A 19,672-nucleotide genomic window follows, 5' to 3' on the forward strand; every position below is an offset into this window, starting at 1 on the left:
CACAATTTTCTTCCATTTCCCTTCTCTGCAATCTCCAATGGCTTGCTTTGGCCTAGAAAATAAAAACCAAGCCCCTCACTATCACATTCAAGGTCCTCTCAATCTGATGGTATCCTTTTAAATGTTATTTCCCACTACTCCCTTTCATAAACCCAATTGTACAATCAAACTGCACTCAATTTCCTACTTCTCAGAGTCTTTGTTCACATTATTTCCTCAGTCAAAAGTTCTCTTCTGTCCAATCTACAGAGGTTTAAACACAAGCTAAATGCCATCTCCTCCAAGATTTCTTTACTTTCCCTCCCTTTGTTGCCAACTGACTTGCTAAAATTAAGTCTTCCTTCCTTTTAAATCTTATTTAACTTTTTTTCACGTCATTTAGAACATTTACAAATTTATATACATGCCTTATCCTTATTAAAGAGAAAATTCTTTAAGGACAAAGTATATATCAAATTCATCTTTATAATCCTACACTAGCATGTTGCCATGCAAATAGTAATCATTCAATAAGAATTTGTTGAATGAATGAATGAATAAATGAATGAAAGTGAAAAAAACTAGCAGGAGCTATTGGCCAATGAAAGGCACAGATTGCCAACAAATCTGCTCACCCTTTAGATTTCTTCTACTAAAGGCTGATCTCTAAGACTCTTTTCTCTAGAAAACTGATGGAAATAATTTCCTCCAGATGTGTTCATTTTCACTGTGAATTTTCCTAATGCACTCTCTATTCTTCAGTTGGTAAAATAATACACATTTGGGGAAATTTTCAAAAGTCTGTTAGACTTAGAAGAGAGAACATGAAGATGGGATCCAAGAGCTCAAGGAACATATGCTCTCACACCTCTTCTGTTCCTAGAAACAAATTGCCTCCTAAGTCAAGTTTCCTTGCCTGTTTGAATCAGAGCCCTTCAGAAGTGGTAAGGAGTCATGGACATTACATAACAAACCAGTATGTTTTAAAGAGGAAGAAATCAAGAATCAAAGGAATTAGGAAATTTCTCAAAGTCATGGAGCAAGTCAGTGTTAGCAGGGAAGTGAATCTCTAGTCTCTCACCTCAAGCTTTGTTTCCAAGTGCTCCAGAGTATTAAATAGTTCATTCATTCACTCATCCATTTGTTCATGTGTCAACACAACATTTATTGAGCATATATGAACTAAAATGATGTTATTTTACATGATTATCTTACAATTTATTCAATCACTGGGATAGCATTAGAACTGATTGTAATTGTCATACAAAGAGATAAGGAATTCTTGTTGGAACAGCTGAAATTTCTGGTGGGTCCAAAAATATAATAAGCAGGTGTATAGGCTTCTATACATTCCAAGAACAATGCTTTTTGCTAATATTTGGATATTGCTGACTAATGATCAGCAGAATACACAATGTGTATGGTGAGTTGTTTTACTAATAAAAAATTAAAGCTACAATTAACATTTATTGAGGGCACATTATGTATCAGACCCTGAATTAAGTGCATAAATGTTAACTGGAGTGCCTCTGTTTCACTCCAAAATATAGAAAGATATGTTCTACTCTCCCATTCTAAAGGTGAAGAAATTGAGCCTCAAGGAGGCTTTGTAACCTATTTGAGGTCATACAACTAGTAAGAAACAGAACTGGAATTCAAATTTAGGTCTGTTTGACTTCGAAGTTTCTTTCCATCAGGCCCTTCCTGTGACCTTGATCTCATTAACACTAACCTTTAAGTAAATGAACTAACTGACTCAATCTCAGATAAGAGGAAGCTTTCTGCCCATAGAAGCTTTGTAGATTCAGCTTGGAAAGAATGCTGGAGCCATTTATATCAAATGTCTGGTATCTTAGACTTCACATGCCTGTGAGTTCAATCTTGGGAACCTTTAAAGGAGGTCACAAACGATCAAGGTAAATGAAGCTTTTTACAAATTCTCTTATTTTAAATATAGCATAAAAGAAAGTAGACAGCATGAATTTTTATTGTAAAAAGGATTCTCAAATGTTAAAATATAGAGCCAATTTCTTAGGCATAGTTCTGGAAGTTACTTTCATTCTAAAAGATAATGGCTTTTAGGCTTGAATAAATAGTCCAAAGCAATTTTTTTTTCCTCCTAAGTTTGCACTTATCCAGTCATTCAAAAGGTCAATCTTTTGGCTGAACAGTCATTAATTATGAAGTGTTGGCCTTCTAAGAAACTTTCAAAATGTAAGTTTTAATGAAACCACAGAGTCATTAATGAACTATAGGCTTTATTTAGTTTGTTTTAAAGTTCAAGGAAATATTTAACTATTGAGAGCAATGTACACTGGAATTATCTGAATAATTTCACAGGTTATTTATATAAGTTGAATGCATTTATTGATTCTTAGTTTTCGAGTCATGATAGGGAGTGTATCTCCAAGCAATCTTATGGGGATATAATGTATTGTGATAACAAATATGCCTGTCATGTGGTTAAGACAAATGCACTCATATTAATGTTTAGGCTGGAACATATATCTATCAAATCATTTTAACCATGCTTCCCCTACTCCAGAACCTGAAAGAGCTGGTAGGTCAACTTCACCTTTTTTCCACTACATGAAGTCCCATGAAGTCACAAACTGAATCTCTTTTATTCACCACTATGCTAAACGTAGAATAGGCATCCGAGTAATTGTTGAATTGGACTGTTTCTAGTTAAAAAAAAAATAGGAATGTATATCTACCATCAGTCAGAAGGGAAGTTAAACATTAACAATTAGGACCCAATTATATGATAGAAATTTTAAAGAATTCAATTCAACAAATATTTATTGATCATTTATTTTGAATTAACCTTTAGCAAATCCCAAGTGCCTGCTCCATGCCAGGAACTGCGACTGGAGTTTTACATACATTGTCTCATTAAGATTTTTGCAGGGCATAAAATTCTGTTGTATTAAAAATTTTTGAGAAAATACATAGTTTTGATTTTTTTCCCCCAAAACATTAACAAAACTACTGGTGAAACTGTATACTTGAAACAAGTCTTATCACAGAAAGGATATCTTAATAATCTTTAAACTCTTTAAAGAAATGAATTTTATCATACTTAGATTTGTATAACTGACATATATATCAGTATTATTATTATTAAAGAACCGAGGGGCTAGTAACTTGGTATCCTTTACTGATGGAAGGAATAAGCACCACAAATGCCTATCATTAAGTGGTTGTTTTACGAGCACAAAAAAATGGATCAGAACCCTTTGTTTTGATAGAAGGGAATTACTGTATACATTACCCTTTAAAGATAATTTTATTTGCCAGTTGACTCCTCAAAAGATCCAAGTAGAGTCTCTACAATTTCCAGGTTGTAATTTAAACACTTATTCAAACATTCTGCTCTTTCTTCCTAGAAAACCTCTGTTCTCTTTCTCTGTCTATAACATACCCAGTCTCAAGGCCAAGCTCAGTTCCCAGGTTCTCTGAGAACCTTCCACAAATCCTTTACTGTATTAAGCATTTCTTTCTCTTTCATTAATTATCACTGAGGGTAAACGATTATTATAACAATATCAATTTTTTTAAACTATTTTTTCATGTTCTAAGCTTGTCTCAATGAAGTATAAGAGGTGTGACTCCAGGTTAAAAAGATTTTTCACCTGAGGCACTGGAGTTTAATCCTTCTAACTAAAATAGTCAGACCTCATGATTTAAAATTCCAGAGATTTAAAAAGTAATGCCTACAAGAACAAAGGTCCTCATTATTCTTGTTTGTTGAATGTTTCTCCTACAGTATGACTTTAACTCATTGACTTGGTCCCATTTGGCTCTCCCTCTGAACTTCACCTTATGAAAATCAATGACAGCGATGAAGAAGAAAAAAATGACCGTATCAATAGGAACTAAATGTCTCATGGAAGAGAAAGTAGAATAAGGTAAATTCTACATGGGCTAAAAAGGCAATCAATCAGATTTGAAATTGCCAAAATTAAATATAGTGTCTTATACTACCAAGTAGACCTTCAATAAATATCTTCACTTTGAAATTAAATTTTCCTGGGCTTTAAGTGATATCTCATTTCCTATGACTTCTTTGGAGTCTTCTTCAAATTCAAACTTACACTGATGTTTTCCTTAGGATTTATAGTTTGTTTAAAGCTACAGTTTTCTCTATATCTTTATCTAACCTTTATTACTGAAACTTATAGAGAGCAGAACCGTGAAGTTCTTCTGGGTTAATATCCATTTCCATTTAGTAGAAAATCTGTATTAGCAAAGCTTTAGAAGAAAATGTTTTCTAAAGTTTATGTCTCAGGAATTCAAAATGATCCCAAAGATATTAACATGCAAGTGGATTTAGATTTGAAATTTTTCAATTATTTCCAGTTCTAACTTTCAATAACCAGTTCCAATTGTGTCCCATAGAATCATTGCCTTCTCTCCTAAAATTTTCAATTTCTTTTGAGAGTAGTCTATACCTTTCGTTCACATATCCTCACCTCCTATTCACTCCTCAGCCCACCTACAATCTGACTTCAGACCTCACTGCTTCAGGGAAATTTCTCTGGAACATGACGTCAGAGGCCTACTAATTGTCAATTCCAATGCGCACTCTTGGCTCTTTTCCTTATTTTAATACTTCTCCAGCATTTGTTACTATTTGTCTTCTCCTTAAGATCTGATCCTCCCTTGGATTGACTGACATAACGATCTTTGAGTTTGGTCCCTACCTCTCTGCCAACTTCTTATTGCTCCTCTATAGAGGTGACTCTCTGTTCATCTCTTAAGTGTTTCTTAAGTGTTGCTTTTTCCTCACTAAAACTTATGTTTTCTCCCGATTTCCTTTGTCTGCTTTAATTCTCTTGTATTAATTAAGTTAATACATGGAAAGAATTTGGGACATATTCTTGGTAAGCTAAGAATAAGTATTCAATATGTGGTAGTTATTAGCTATCTTGCCTTATACATTCTCTAGTTGATTCTATCATTACTACTACTACTGCTACTATTTCTACAACACACACAGACATAAACACATACACACACACACACACACACACACACACACACACACACACACACACACTCTTCTCTCTCCAGTTGCATGTGTTTTTCCCAGATTTCCTCCAATACCAGGTCTACCTTATTTGGCAACTCATAGTCTGGTTATATATTTCCCCTCTATTTCCCAATTACTTTTACTCTGGGTTTATACTGTCCCCTGCATTGATCTCATCTTTATCACTTGCCCTTTGATTTTTGTTAATGTGAATGAAGCATTAGAATGTGTGCTTTGAGAATATCTATGAGCTAAATGAGAATATCTCATTTAATGCTCACAACAATCTCATGGAATTGTCACTAACAGCCCCATTTTAAAACTAGGAAAAATAAGGTTAAGAATTACACAGTTTTAAGGAAAAGCACCAAAGTTTAAACTCAGGTCTATAGGAGTCCAAAGCACCATACTACCCCATACTGTTTTTTTTTTTAACTTAAAAAAAAATTAATTAATTAATTAATTTTTGTCTGCATTGGGTCTTCATTGCTGTACACGGGCTTTCTCTAGTTGCAGCGAGCAGGGGCTACTCTTCGTTGCAGTGCGTGGGCTTCTCATTGCGGTTGCTTCTCTTGTTGCAGAGCATGCGCTCTAGGTGCATGGGCTTCAGTAGTTGTGGCACATGAGCTCAGTAGTTGTGGCTTGCGGACTCTAGAGCACAGGCTCAGTAGTTGTGGCACATGGGCTTAGTTGCTCCACGGCACGTGGGATCTTCTCAGACCAGGGCTCAAACCCGTGTCCCTTGAATTGGCAGGCAGATTCTTAATCACTGAGCCATCAGGGAAGTCCACTGTTTTTCTTCTTATGTGTGCTTTTATTTGGGGCCAGCTAGCAATTCCTTGCCATCTCAGATAGTTCTGTACAGGATATAGCTCTTGGTTGATGTTGCTCTTCAAGGATTTTCAAGGATACCTATATAGCCAGTATATCAATAAAAATGATCCTAACTTTGTAATTGTTTGCAGATGACTGAAAAATAAAGTTAAAACTTATTCTAAGTAGAAGTTGTATGTTAGGGATCTTGAAGAGTTATATATACAATGACAAGAAGTTTAGGATTTTTCCTAAATTTTTTCCATATGGGGTTTCACCAAGAGATTTCAAGCAGGAGCAAAATATATTCTGATTTGCATCTTCAAAAGATCCTTCTGGTAATAGTCTAGCAAATGGATTGAAGAAGGAGCAAAACTAGAGTGATCAGTTAGCAGGGTCTTGCAGTAAGTTGAAAAGAAAGAGATAAGGATAAAAATGATCTGAGGTAGAAGTAGTGGCCTAGAGATGGAGAATGGGTGTTAGAGACATTAAGATGGTAGAATCGCATGACTCAGCATACTGGGGATGGGGAGAGATGATGGACGTTATCAATAAATGATGACTGTAAAAGAGGAAGCCTATATGGGGAAATGAGCATGAGGATAAAATTGTGTCTAATTCATGAATTTAGAAAGTAGGAACATTACCTATAGTTTCTTTTCTTTTTTTTTTTTTCTGTCTAGGTATTTATTTATTTATATATATATATATATTTATTTATTTTTATAGCTCATTATTGGAGTACAGACTGAAGTTAGTCACCTATAGTTTCTATCTCTCCGATTAATCACTTGTCATAACTAGTTTCTTCCAATTCCCCTTAGCAGTTCATTGTGATCTTTTCCAACACCACAGCTGTTTCAATTGGAGTCAATCCCTCAATCAAGATGTGAACATAATTCTAGAGTTTTCAAACAACTACCAAAAGCTATACCAGTTAAAAATACCAACAATTGCTTATCCATCTGGATTCAAGGCTTACATTACTTAACATTTTAGATGGTAGTATTGCTTTAATTTAATAAGCACTTCTTTTGACTTTATGCTCTATTTTCTGTAGAATTTTAAATTTTATGTATATATACTGACTTCTTGACACCCATTACAACTGTTCAGTGAGAACTCTATCATATAGTTATAGAGGTTTTCACTTAAAACACTGACTATTTTTGTAATGACATTTTTTTTTAACCTGACATAGCTCTAATTAAATATTTGAGTACAAAAACTTATTGGAAAATAGTTTCTTCAGGCTGTCACAGAAATGAGGTTCTCATGTGATCTTTCTCTTATTATCTCAGGTTAAAATTAAATTTGGTCTGAAAATTACTCAGAAAATGATTCCACAAGATAATATTATCAAAGAAATTAAAGGGAAACTCCATATTCTTAAGCTGTAGAAAATACAGCTTAAAGGTATATCAACTTATATACATATAATAAAAGAATTCCATTGATTATATAAATCCATAGCTTCTCAGGAAATTATGATAACATAAATAGAAAAGCTGGTGGATGAAGAGTGATGAGAAGCCATGAAACCAAGGCTGGAGATACAAGTGGTACCATTTTAGAGAAGAAATAATTAAAGCTAGGAGATAACACCACTTCCAGAAGGTAAGAGGACATATTTGTGGGATATTTATGGCTAAAAAGTGGGAAGGAAGGGAGCCAGCAAAGGAAAGAGAAGAGTCATCCAAGAAGGAAAAGGAGAACAAAGGAATGCCTGTTAAGGAAGTGCATGGAAGAGAAACTTTTAAGAAAAGAGGGGCAAATTTTTCTGAGCCTTTCAGCTAATCATCATCTTGCTGTGCTATTTTCTTCCTTATAGATATACTTTTTTTGCAGCATTTCCTTATGTGAGGGTCTTATTTTAAAATCCCTGGCTGAGAAAACAGGCTTTCAATGTTCGCTGTGTTATGAATACATCATGTTCTATGCATTTCAAAAGCCACAGTTTTTTTCTTATGAGGTTTATTTTTATAACTTGCCAAAGGTCCAACATTTTTCACTATATTGCAATTGTAGAGACTTGAAAACTGTAGTACAAGTTAGGCTCCCTCTCAGTGATGTTCCTCCCCACACTGCACATACTCTGGACATTATAATCATGGAGAGGTGCGAGTACCATCTGACAAAGAGTTTCCTCATGACTTTTGTTCTCCAGACCAAGTCACCTATTGAAAACATGTAATTTGCCTCTACTTGAAAAATCAACTTCTACATTACACTTTGAAGGTGAGTTACAGTCAACTAATAGAACATAAGAAGGAACACATAAAGATTTTGGCTCTTAGATAAAAATGAGTAATAAGAATCGTCCTAAAAATTATTTCAATGATCAATTAATTTCCAGCAGCTAGAATTTAAAAACAAAAAAAAAAGCATCAACAGTTAAGTCTCAGGTTCAGGGGTTAGTCCTGTTAGGAGCACAGTATATGGAATATTTAGTGCTTCCCTTTTTGAGCTTCCTCATTAATTAAGCCAGAAAATTCACTATTTGATGAACTGCAAGATATTACCTTAATTTGTTTTAGAACAGCAGATGTAGGTAATCAATTACATCCTACAGGCTCTTTATTTAACAACATAATTGAAAATGTTGGTCTGCAATAACTTAGAATAAGTGACACAATGATATTGGTAAATCCACAGTTGTAAAAATATTTTAACTGATTATGAAACAGTATGCATTGACAGGTATAGAAATCAATTATAGATAATTTTCTTTCTAGATAAGACGTTTATTAATAGAACACACATCATTCAGTCAGAGACCTATTATCAGGACAGAAAACAGTAGGAATAATGGTGGTAAATGCATTAACCATTCCATTGGTCATGTTAAAATAAGATAAATACAGGGTGACTAATAATTGAAGCCTACAATGAAAATGAAAAGAAGCACAATATCAAATTTGCCCAAGTAGTTTTGGCTTCAGACACAGAAAGGGCCAAGAAATAACTATGGGTGGGACTCAAGCCCAGACTTCTCAATCCCTTCACATGTGTAGCAAATGGCAGAACCTGGATACAAAGAAACCTAGGCAGGCTGGTTCCAGAGTCCACATACCTAATGACTATGCCATATTATACTGCTATAGCCAAAAAACATTGCTCTAGAATCCCAGTTTCTCAAACATTTCAAACAATTTTTCAAACTTTTACTTAATGAATTCAGCATAAGTACTCAGCAGAGGTACTATGATAGAATTGGGTTGGGTGGCACCTGAATGTAAGGGGCACGAGCTTAGCACTCCTTCCTTTCTCCTTGAATAACCTCTGAGGTACCACTGGAATGCTAGATATCCAGAGAGTGCATACTGGAAATCATTGTTAAACAAAAGAGAGTTGCTAGTTTTTGGAGAATAGAATTGCCACCATATCTACCTGCTAGTCCCCTTTGATTCTATGAAAAGACAGGGCCAAATAACATGAGTATAGAATCATGCCAAGTTTCTTGGGTTAATAGAGCCCTTATCTTCCAGACATAACACATAATCCCTCTATAAATCCATCTATGTATATATTTGTTATTGTTTTTGAGGAAACATAAGTGGTATTGCTCTCTATGAGGCTAAATAGTACCCTTGAGTGTGGGCTTGACATTTATCATGAATAGAGCATGGCAAAAGTTATGGAATGTCACTTCTGAGATTAGGTTACAAAAAGACTGTGACTTCATCTAACTTGCCCTCTTCTGATCTCTCCATTACTCTCTCTGATAGAAACCAGATGTCTTATTATGAGCTTTCCTATGAATAGGATCACATGGCAAGGCACTGATGTCTCTGGATAACAGCCCAGGAGGATGAAGCCTGCCAACAGCTACAAGAGTGAACACAAAAGTGGATTCTCTCCATTTAGTCCTTGAGATGACTACAGCCCCACCCGAAACCTTGTGAGAGACTCTAAGTGAGGGGACCCAGATAAGGTACCCTGAGATTCCTGAGCTACAAAAATGGCAAAATAACAAATGTTTGTTGTTTTAAGCCACAAAGTTTTGGGATAATTTTTTATGCAGCAAAAGTTAGCTAATATACTATTGTGCCTGTCAATTCATTACCAAAAATATCCAGGTCATAACTGACTTCTACATTAAAGTAGTTACCTACTGCCCACTTCTGAATATTAAAAGAAGAACAGCAGTTCAAATCAACAAATATTTTTGAACACCTAGGTTTTCTGAGCAGTGTGCTAGGTTCTGGGGATCAAAGATAAATTAATTGTTCAAAAGCAATATACAGGTTAGTAGAAGAAACAAAATAAAATGACTACGACATAAAGATGGATTTGATGGAGATAATATATGGGCTATCATAACAAAAGAAAGGAGGTATAAGTTATAAATTTGGTCTGGGAAAGATAGAGAAATCTGTAGAGGGGGAATGTACCTGGAAATTGAAGTAGAAGTTTGCTAAGTGAAAAAACGAAGATCAGTCAATTCATTCATCCCTCAAACATATTTGATCATCCAACAGTACCTAGCACAGAACATATGTTTGCCAAATTCTACTATTTCTTAAAATCTACTTCAAATTCTACTTGCCTCATGAAATCTTTTTAGACCTCTAGGTTCACTGATGTCATCACTGAGACAAGTGACTTAATATCCCAATAGCTTTAGAATCACATTGAGGCTTTATAAGAAGAATTTATTATAGATACCCTCCCTGGAATTACTGAATCAGAATCGCTAGATACTAAAAATCTGCATTTAAAAAAAGCTTCTTAGATGCATCCATTATGGAGTAACAAGGACTAGTCTGGAGAAGCCAAGGTAGCTAAAATTCATAAGACAGAGTACTAGACACAAGAAAGTTGCATAAAGAGAGAAATACAAAGATCTGCAGAAGGTATCCTTAGAGGGTAAAGCTGAGCATTGATTAGTGTGTGCTTGTGAAGTAACTACAGATGACTGGGAAAAGAACCAACAAAGATTAGTGATAATTTTGCCCAGTGCTCACACAAGGCCAGGGATAATGCCTATTCTCATCACCCAGACTGGAAAAGCTCATGATTCATGGGGCATTGGGTAAAATACTCACAAGAGACTTCCCTCAGTACTTAGTAGTTGGTTATTAGCCTTGCCCTGCGCACTGCTCCATTCTCACCAAACAAATCTTAAAAGCTAGACCTAAAAGGAGCAAATTGTTTCTAAGTAAGTTAACTGCATCCCACTAGAGATGGAGGGGTTGTCTTAAGACTATTTACAGGAATTCAAAATATCTAGCACCTAACAAAATAAATTTTATAATATCTGGAATCCAATCAGAAATTAATAGGAATGAAAAAGGCAGGAAAATATGACTTATAATGAAGAGAAAGAGTAATCAATTAAAACTGACCCCAAATTGATTCAGATGTTAGAGTTTTCAAACAAGGACAATAAAATAGTTATTAAGACTGTATTCTATGTTTAGAAAGTAGATGCACAAAAGATATAAAAATGGCCAAAATCAAATTTTGAGAGATGAAAGCTATAATATGGGAGATAAAAATGCGCTAGATGGGATTAGTAGTATATTAAACATTACAGAAGAAAAAGTTAATAAACTTGAAGATACAGCAATGGAAACTCTATTGAATGAAATATGGAGAGAAAAGAGAATTTTGAAAAAATGAAAAGAACATCATTGAGGATTTGGGCAACATCCAAAAGACAAATGTACATGTAATTGTAGAGGAGACAGAAAAAAATATTTAAAGGAATATGGCAGAAAAATTTCCAAAGTTAATGAAAACTATAAACCCACAGATGCAAGAAATTTAATAAACCCTGAACACAAGAAAGAAGAAGAAAACTATACTAAGACAAATCATAATTAAATTGCTCAAAATCAGTGATAAAGAGAAAATCTTAGAAGGAGCCAGAGAAAAACACACATTGAGGGACACAAATAAAAAGGACAGAAGATTTCTTGTCAGAGATAATGCAAGTAAGAAGACAGTAGAGTAATAGGTTTAAAATACCAAAATTGAAAAAAAAAGTAACTTAGAATCCTATATCTAGTGAAAATATCTTTTTAACACAATGAGGAAATCAAGTCTTTTTCAACCAAATAATATTATGGGCAAGATACTTGAAAAGACAGTCCACCAAAGAAGATATACAAAGGGCAGATAAGCACATAAAAATATGCTTAACTCATTGGACATTAGGGAAATATAAATTAAAAGCACAATGAGATACCACTCATTCCCTATTAGAATGGTTAAGATTAAAAAGATTGAATATACCAAGTGTTGCTGCTGAGGATATGGAATAATTGAAACCCTTATGCACTGCTGGTAGAAACGTGAAATAGTACAACAGTTTGTCAAAGTACAATCACTTTGGAAACAGTCTGTCAATCTCTAAAAAAGTTATACATAAACCTACCAAATGATCTAGCCATACTACTCTTAATATTTGCCCAAGATAAATAAAAGCACATGTCCATACAAAGACTTGTACAGAAATCTTCATTGCAGCTTTACTTGTAATCCCTAAAAATTGGAAAGAACTCAAATGTCCAGCAACAGGTGGATAAACACTGTGGCATATCCAAACAATGAAATACTACCTACTGACTAGACATCTTATTTGATCATTTATCATGTAACTGACATTTAAAATCTTCACATTTATGGAACCTCAACCCTCCACCTCCCATTTTACACACACATACACACACATGATATTCTTCCATTGTTCCCCATCACAATGAAGTAGAAATCCTTTATTCAGTTGCTGACACCAGAAACCCAGGAGTTTCTGTTGACACCAACTTCTCCTACATCCCGCTCATAGGTAACCCATCACCAAATTAGTTTGATTTTTACCCTCTAAATATTTTGCAAATCTGTTCTTGTCTCTCCATCTCTACTAATGCCACCCATACCCAGGCAATCATTATACATTATTGCCTCCAAATATACCTACCTGCATAAATTCTTCAAATTCAGTTGATTTTAAACATTGTAACTAGAGTTGTTTTATCAGAATGGAAATCTGATCACGTTACCACTTCTTAATGGCTTCTCATTATTCTTAGGAGAGAGAGAGAACTCCTTAACTCAGTTTATCGTCCAACCCAGGGACATTTTGAGAGTAAAAGGGGGTTCACTTAATTACACCAGGCCAACAGGTATGAACAGGAACTTTCCTGAGGAATCAGGAGTATGAGTCACTCTACAAATAAATCCATTGGTCACCTGGCCCCCAGCCTTTTTCTCCATGTTCTTCCTTTTCCACCACATCCCCCAACTCTATCAGCTCCATCCACACACACACTTTTACTGTCTCCTCGATGTATTTCCTATAGTCAGAAAGTTTTTACACATATGATTTCCTCTTCCTGGAAAGCTCTCTCTGTGTCTCAACTTCTCATCCGTAAAGTGGAGATAATAATTCTACCTATTCTGAAGGGCTGTTTAAAGGATTAAGAGTTAATATATGTAAAACACTTAGTACTTAGCTAGCACTAAAGGTAATTGTTATTGTTACTACTGCTACTATCAGTATTATTTCTTCTTCTGTTTACTTGCTTCACATTTACTTAGGTCCTTGAGTTATAAGCCAAATTAACAGTTCCTCAGAGATTCACTCCTAACCTCAATGACTATGGACATATTCATTTAACAAATGCTAATTGTGTGTCTGAGGACAACAGAGAGAGAAAAACAACAACAAAGGTTATGTCTTTGTTGAGCTTATATTTTAGCACAGGAGACAGACGGTAAAGCAGAGTAAATAAATAATAGGCTGTTATATAGTGATCAGTCCTGGAGAGAAATAAAAGAGGAAAGAGATTAGAGAGTACCAGAGATTTGATGTTTCATTAAAAAAGGATGATCTGGGAAAACCTTATTGAGAAAATTCCATTTGAACCAGGATCTTAAGAAGATAAGGGAGTAAGATATTCAGTTAGTAAAAAAAGAGCAATCAAGACAGTGAGAAGAGCAGTACAAAGGCCCTGAGGCAGGAGCATGCCTGGTATGTCTGAGGAACTTAAGGTTGAGAAACAACAAATAATAAAAAGGTGGAAGTTACTTTTCCAAATTCTAAATGAAATACATTTTAAAAAGCTCACTCAGGCTGCCTTGTCAGAATAGGCTGAGGGGAAAGGGCAGAAGAAGGGAGACTAAATTACCCTCTTTAAGGCATAGAACCATGGTGACATTCATAGCTCTTATTACAGTGGCAATTTTGTTTGTTTGTGTGATTATTTGATTGCCTATGTTTTCCACCAGACTGTAAGTTCTGTGAGATAAGTTTTACTCATCATTAAATTACCAGTGCCAAAATACAGATGTTGGAACCTATTAGTTCCTCAGTAGATATTCGTTGAATAATTGAGTGAAAGAAAGAATGAATACATATTATTATATTCTACTTTTTGATTTCTTTACCAGCTTGCAAGCTCCTAGATGGCATTTAAAGCTATATTTTATACTTCTGTCCATTTCTACCACAAATAGCCTACGTTCTTGTGTGTAAATGCTCAATAAGCATTTACTGACTTGATTTGTTCTTCCCTAGTCAATTTTTACATCTTCTACACTATAAATATCCCTGAAGAAAAATTTGTAGAATAACAAAAGAAAAGTTTTATAAGTCAAGATAAGCCTTAAAAAGTCTAAACAGGGAACATGAACTCTTAAGGTTTACACATTGCCAGAAACTATGAAACTCACACAAGGGAGAACCAATGATGATTTTTTTCTTGTCTTTTGGGAAATAAGACTTTATAATAGAAGTTTATTTATAATCATAGCTGTAAAATTGCCTCTAGGAAAGCAATAATAATGGGGCAAACTATCTTGTTTTCTAACAGATCCAATTAAAACAAGAAACTAAAACTCAGTCATATTTGTCAAAAATACACTGAGAAAATCAAATCTACAATATTAACCAGTCAAGTCTCAGTCCAGTTTACTAACATTGCAATGTACAAATGTAGGCATTTGTTGACTGAAATATGCAATAATAATATATTTTTGCTTGGGAATACCTGATATATTTGAAATGCACAATAAATACATTATTCATTCTCTAGTGGTTCTTCGTTGGGCTGAAAATATATAATGTTTTTAAACACCAGGCTTAGGAATAGCAGGCCAATAATGGACTCTTCACTGTCTCTGATTACTTTTTCTTCTCTAAAGACACCTTTACTTGTAAACTTGCTGTTATGAGCTCTCTTTCATTATGCCACAAATTCCCATTACTAAATCATGACAAAACCTAATTTCTTTCTATAAACACTTCGTATGCAAATCATGGACTATGTAGCATTCATATAAGAGAGAAGTTCCAATGAGTTGTGGCTTCTTTCCAGAAATACACTTCCATATGCTTGTGTTTTGGTCACAATTAGTGGAGGTTTAGTAAAATATATTTCATGACTCTTTCATGATAATTATTGTAGTAATTATAATTATTATAATAATCCCTGACTCTCATTTTAATTAAGATTCTCCCCTTCTCCTCTATGGAACCTTTAATCAGTGACTAGTGAAAAGGCCAGATGCCATGATCTCTTCTTTTCCTAACCATCCAATCAAGGTGATGATAAAGACAGAAATGGCCAAAAAGCCCATATGGCAAGGTTAGCTTGACCACTTTGCCAATTAGAAAATAGTCCAGAATAATCAGGAATTGACCTCTCGATCTAAGCCCTCCTCTTAATTTAAATTCTTTATGTTTATTTAGATTGAAAATGAAAAAGACCTCATCACCATCTTCTAGTAAGCCTGCAAAGAAAAGAAGATCAGTCTTCAGTAGATTTAACTTCAGTAGAAGACACCCTGACTTTTGTCTTTATGTTTTGTTTGCCCTTAACTTGTCTCTGCTGCAACTCCATGAACACATTCTGTGATAAGCCTTGTATCTTATATAAATGTGGTGCCCTGGACCCAAAGCAGCCAATGCCATACACTATAGGACATGTACATCTTGGGACAGAGGATCACTGAGAAGCCAGAAGGACTTCCAGTTGCTGACTTCTTAGGCAGGTGACTGCTTATAACAAGTGAGACTGATGTTGATTTATCCTATTTTTAATAATCTATAAAAGAGAGGTTCCACTATTTCTCTGTATTTACGTCTCCCTCCTGACTTGCTTTTTATGACCATATGCTTCATAAATTAAAAAATAAATAAATGAATAAACATATGTAAATTTCCACACAAGAAGTATCAATATAATAATCAGATATCCCCAGAAAAGCTGTTCTTCTTTAAAAAACCAAGGGAACAGGGAACTCACAGAATGTTAATACATACGATATGAAATGGAAATCACAGAGGTTATAAAGGCTACTAATTTTATAAAGTTAGAGAGGCAAAATACAAAGATTTATCGTTTATATTTTAATCACTCATGATTAGGACAGAAAGCTGTGAAGTTTGTAAATTCCTTCACAACACACACCTACACAAAATATATTGTATTCAGCATTTAGCACAGAACTTTATATAAAGAGCAGGGGATTTTCTCTGCACAAAATTTCAGTATTCAGAGGAGATGTGTGAACAAAGAGACCAAAATTTCATTTTCAGATCCATGGCAAGACTCACTCCCATTTACATGATAAAATGTCCAAAGAACAAAGAAATCTCAAATTTGGTCCAGATAACAGAAATTTCCTAACCATACTAAAAACAATTTACTGCTTTTGATACTGTTATAAAATGTGCTCTGGGAGTCTATTATAGAAAGAAGGGCTTGCATCTACTTTTGTCATGTTTCAGGTATTATATTCTTCTGTGTTAATATATTTATAGCTATTTTCATATAAAAAATAGGGAGCATAACATATCTAACCCTACTTCATTTGAAACCAAGGAGACTTATAATTGGACTAATGACATTTTTTTTTTTACTAAGAAGGAAATTAATTAAGTAATAATTAAAAAGACCCCTCCATTGTATATGACAGGTTTTTTTTTTCCTGACAGCTAGAAACCTACAAGTTCTGAATTAATTTTCTGGTTATGAGAACTGAAAACATATTAGTATAACTCACTTTAACTCCTAAATTGCTCCACATTTGTGAAAGAAGAATAATGATTAAAAGTTATGTTTTCAAATATCAAACAGCTCTAAATTTACCTTATATAGTATAGTTCAAAGTCAATGAATCTTGCATTTTAAGATTAGTTGTGAAAAAAATTAAAAATGAACTAATCCAACAATAAGCAGTTCTATAATTTGAAATCTCTATCCTGAAAAGAAATAATGTTTAACTGGGGACCACCTTACTTAGAGCTGTCTAAAAGTTAGCCTTGTTTTGTTTGTAAGTACCAAGGGGAAAGTACAATGAGGTGGTGGAGATTATTGTACTTGACCATCCTCTATCATCTTGGCTAGAATGAGGTACCCCATCCGTGAAACTAAATGAACAGGAGGTATCATGTCATCAAATTCAAATAGGAGGCATGGCAGATACTTGTGCACTAGAAAGGAAGGGGTTGATTTCCCATCATGTTACATATAGTCAGCTACATCCTCAGAAGCAAGGCAGATTCAGCATAGTGAAGAAGCATCTGGGAGTGATAAAGCAAGATGGTGGAGTAGGAGATACCAGCCTTTGTCCCTCCAGCAATAAGACAACAATTAGACTGCTATCCATGAAGGAAAATAGCCCTGGGATGGCCCAACAGTCCAATTAAGAACCAGCAGCAACGCAATGAAGCAAAAACTGGAGAATAATCACACTCATAGGATTTCTGAGGAGACTGGGATAGCTGAGATGTCTGGAGAGGGCTAGGAACAAAAAAGGGTGAGGGCTATCAGTATCAGCCACACAGTGGGTACCACCATGGTCCTCAGTGATCTGCACTGCAGAGGATCCCAGCAGCCTTTTCTCTGAAGACCTCAATAGCCTCTACAGCAGATGGCAGTCACAGACTCTCCACAGCTTTCACAGTGGAGGACCCCACAGTGTTCACTGGTGTGGACTCAGCGGCCTGCTCTACAGAGGACATATGTATAGAAACCCTTAAACCCTAACCCTAATGCTAACCCTAACCAAGTTAAAAAAACTGTTAAAATCATTAAGTAAATTCAATACAAATGCAAGACACAAAATAAAATCAAAACACAAAAATCAGTTGTACAAGTATTTGAAGAAACAAATAAATGGAAAGATATCTCATGTTCATGGATTAGAAGTATTAAAATTGTTAAAATGTCCATATTTCTCAAAGCAGTATACAGGTTCAATGCAATCCCTATCAAAATTCCAATGGCATTTTCCACAAAAATAGAAGAAACAATTTATATGGAAACCACAAGAGCCCAAATAGCGAAGGCAATCTTGAGTAAGAACAAAACTGAAGGTATCACACTCACTACATTCAAATTATTAAATTACAAAGTGATAAAAATCAAAACAGTATGGTACCAGTTTAAAAACAGACACTTAGACCAATGGAACAGAATACAGAACTCAGAAATAAACCCACGCATACATGTTCAACTAATCTTTGACAAAGGTGCCAAGAATACACAATGGGGAAAGGATAGCTTTTTCAATAAATGATATTGGGAAAACTGGATATCTACATGCAAAAAATAAAATTGGGTGCTTATTTTATACTATGCACAAAAATCAACTCAACGTGGATTAAAGACTTAAACATAAGACCTGAAACCATAAAACTCCTAGAAAAAAAATAAGGGAAAGCTCCCTGACATAGGTCTTGGCAATGATTTTTTGGCACAAACAACACAAGCAAAAATAAAGTGGGACTATATCACACAATAGTTTCTGCACAGCAAAAGGGACAATTAACAAAATGAAGGGGGAACTCAAGGAATGGGAGATAATGTTTTCAAAGCATATGTCTGGTCAGGGGCTAATATCCAAAATATATAAGGAACTCATATAACTCAAGAGCAAAAAAAAAAAACACACACACACAAAACAAAACAAAACCAAACCAAAGAAGTCAATTTAAAAATGGGCAAAGGATCTGAATAGCAATTTTTACAAAGAAGACACACAAATGGCCAATAGGTATATGAAAGATGCTTAACATCACTAATCATCAGAGAAATTTGCAAATCAAAAGCACAATGAGATACTACCTCACACCTGTTACTATGGCTATTACCAAAAGTCAAAAGATAAGTGTTGGTGAATAGAGAAAAGAAAACCCTTGTACACTGTTGATGGGTATGTAAATTGGAACAGCAATTATGGAAAACAGTATGGAGGTTCCTCAAAAAATTAAAAATGTAACTATCATATGATCCAGCAATTCCCACTTCTGGGTACATATCCAAGGGAAATAAAATCACTATCTCAAACTGGTATTTGCACATCCATGATCATTGCAGCATTATAGTAGCCAAGATATGGAAACAACCTAAGTGCCCATCAACAGATGAATGGATAAAGAAAATATAAATATATGTAATGAAATATTATCTAGCCTTAAGGAAATCCAGCCATTTGCAACAACATGGATGAAACTACAGGACACTACACTATGCTAAGTGAGTTAAACCAGACACAAAAGATAAATACTTCATGATCTCACTTATATGTGGACTCAAAAAAAAATCAAACTCATAGTAACAGAGGGTAGAGTGGTGGTTACCAGGGACTAAGGGGGTGGAAGAAATAAGGAGATGTTGGTCAGAGGCTAAAAACTCTGTTATATGATGAATAAGTTCTGGAGACCTAATGTACAGCTTGATGACTATAGTTAATAATAATGTATTGTATTGTACACTTTAAATTCCTAAGAGAGTAGATCCCAAGTCTTCTCATCACACACACACAAAACTGTAACTATGTGAGATGATGGTTATGTTAATTAGCTTGATTGTGGTAATTATTTCACAATGT

At 34.7% G+C, this 19,672-nt stretch overlaps 1 protein-coding gene across 5 annotated transcripts in view; it reads right to left on the reverse strand.

Annotated features, from left to right (window-relative positions):
• Positions 1-19,672, reverse strand: part of LOC309611110 (serine/threonine-protein kinase TNNI3K) — a 321,731-nt gene that overhangs the window by 216,685 nt on the left and 85,374 nt on the right. The window lies entirely within an intron of this gene.

The sequence above is a fragment of the Balaenoptera borealis genome, assembly GCF_965194805.1.
Source record: "Balaenoptera borealis genome assembly, chromosome: 1".
NCBI classification, from domain to species: Eukaryota; Metazoa; Chordata; class Mammalia; order Artiodactyla; family Balaenopteridae; genus Balaenoptera; species Balaenoptera borealis.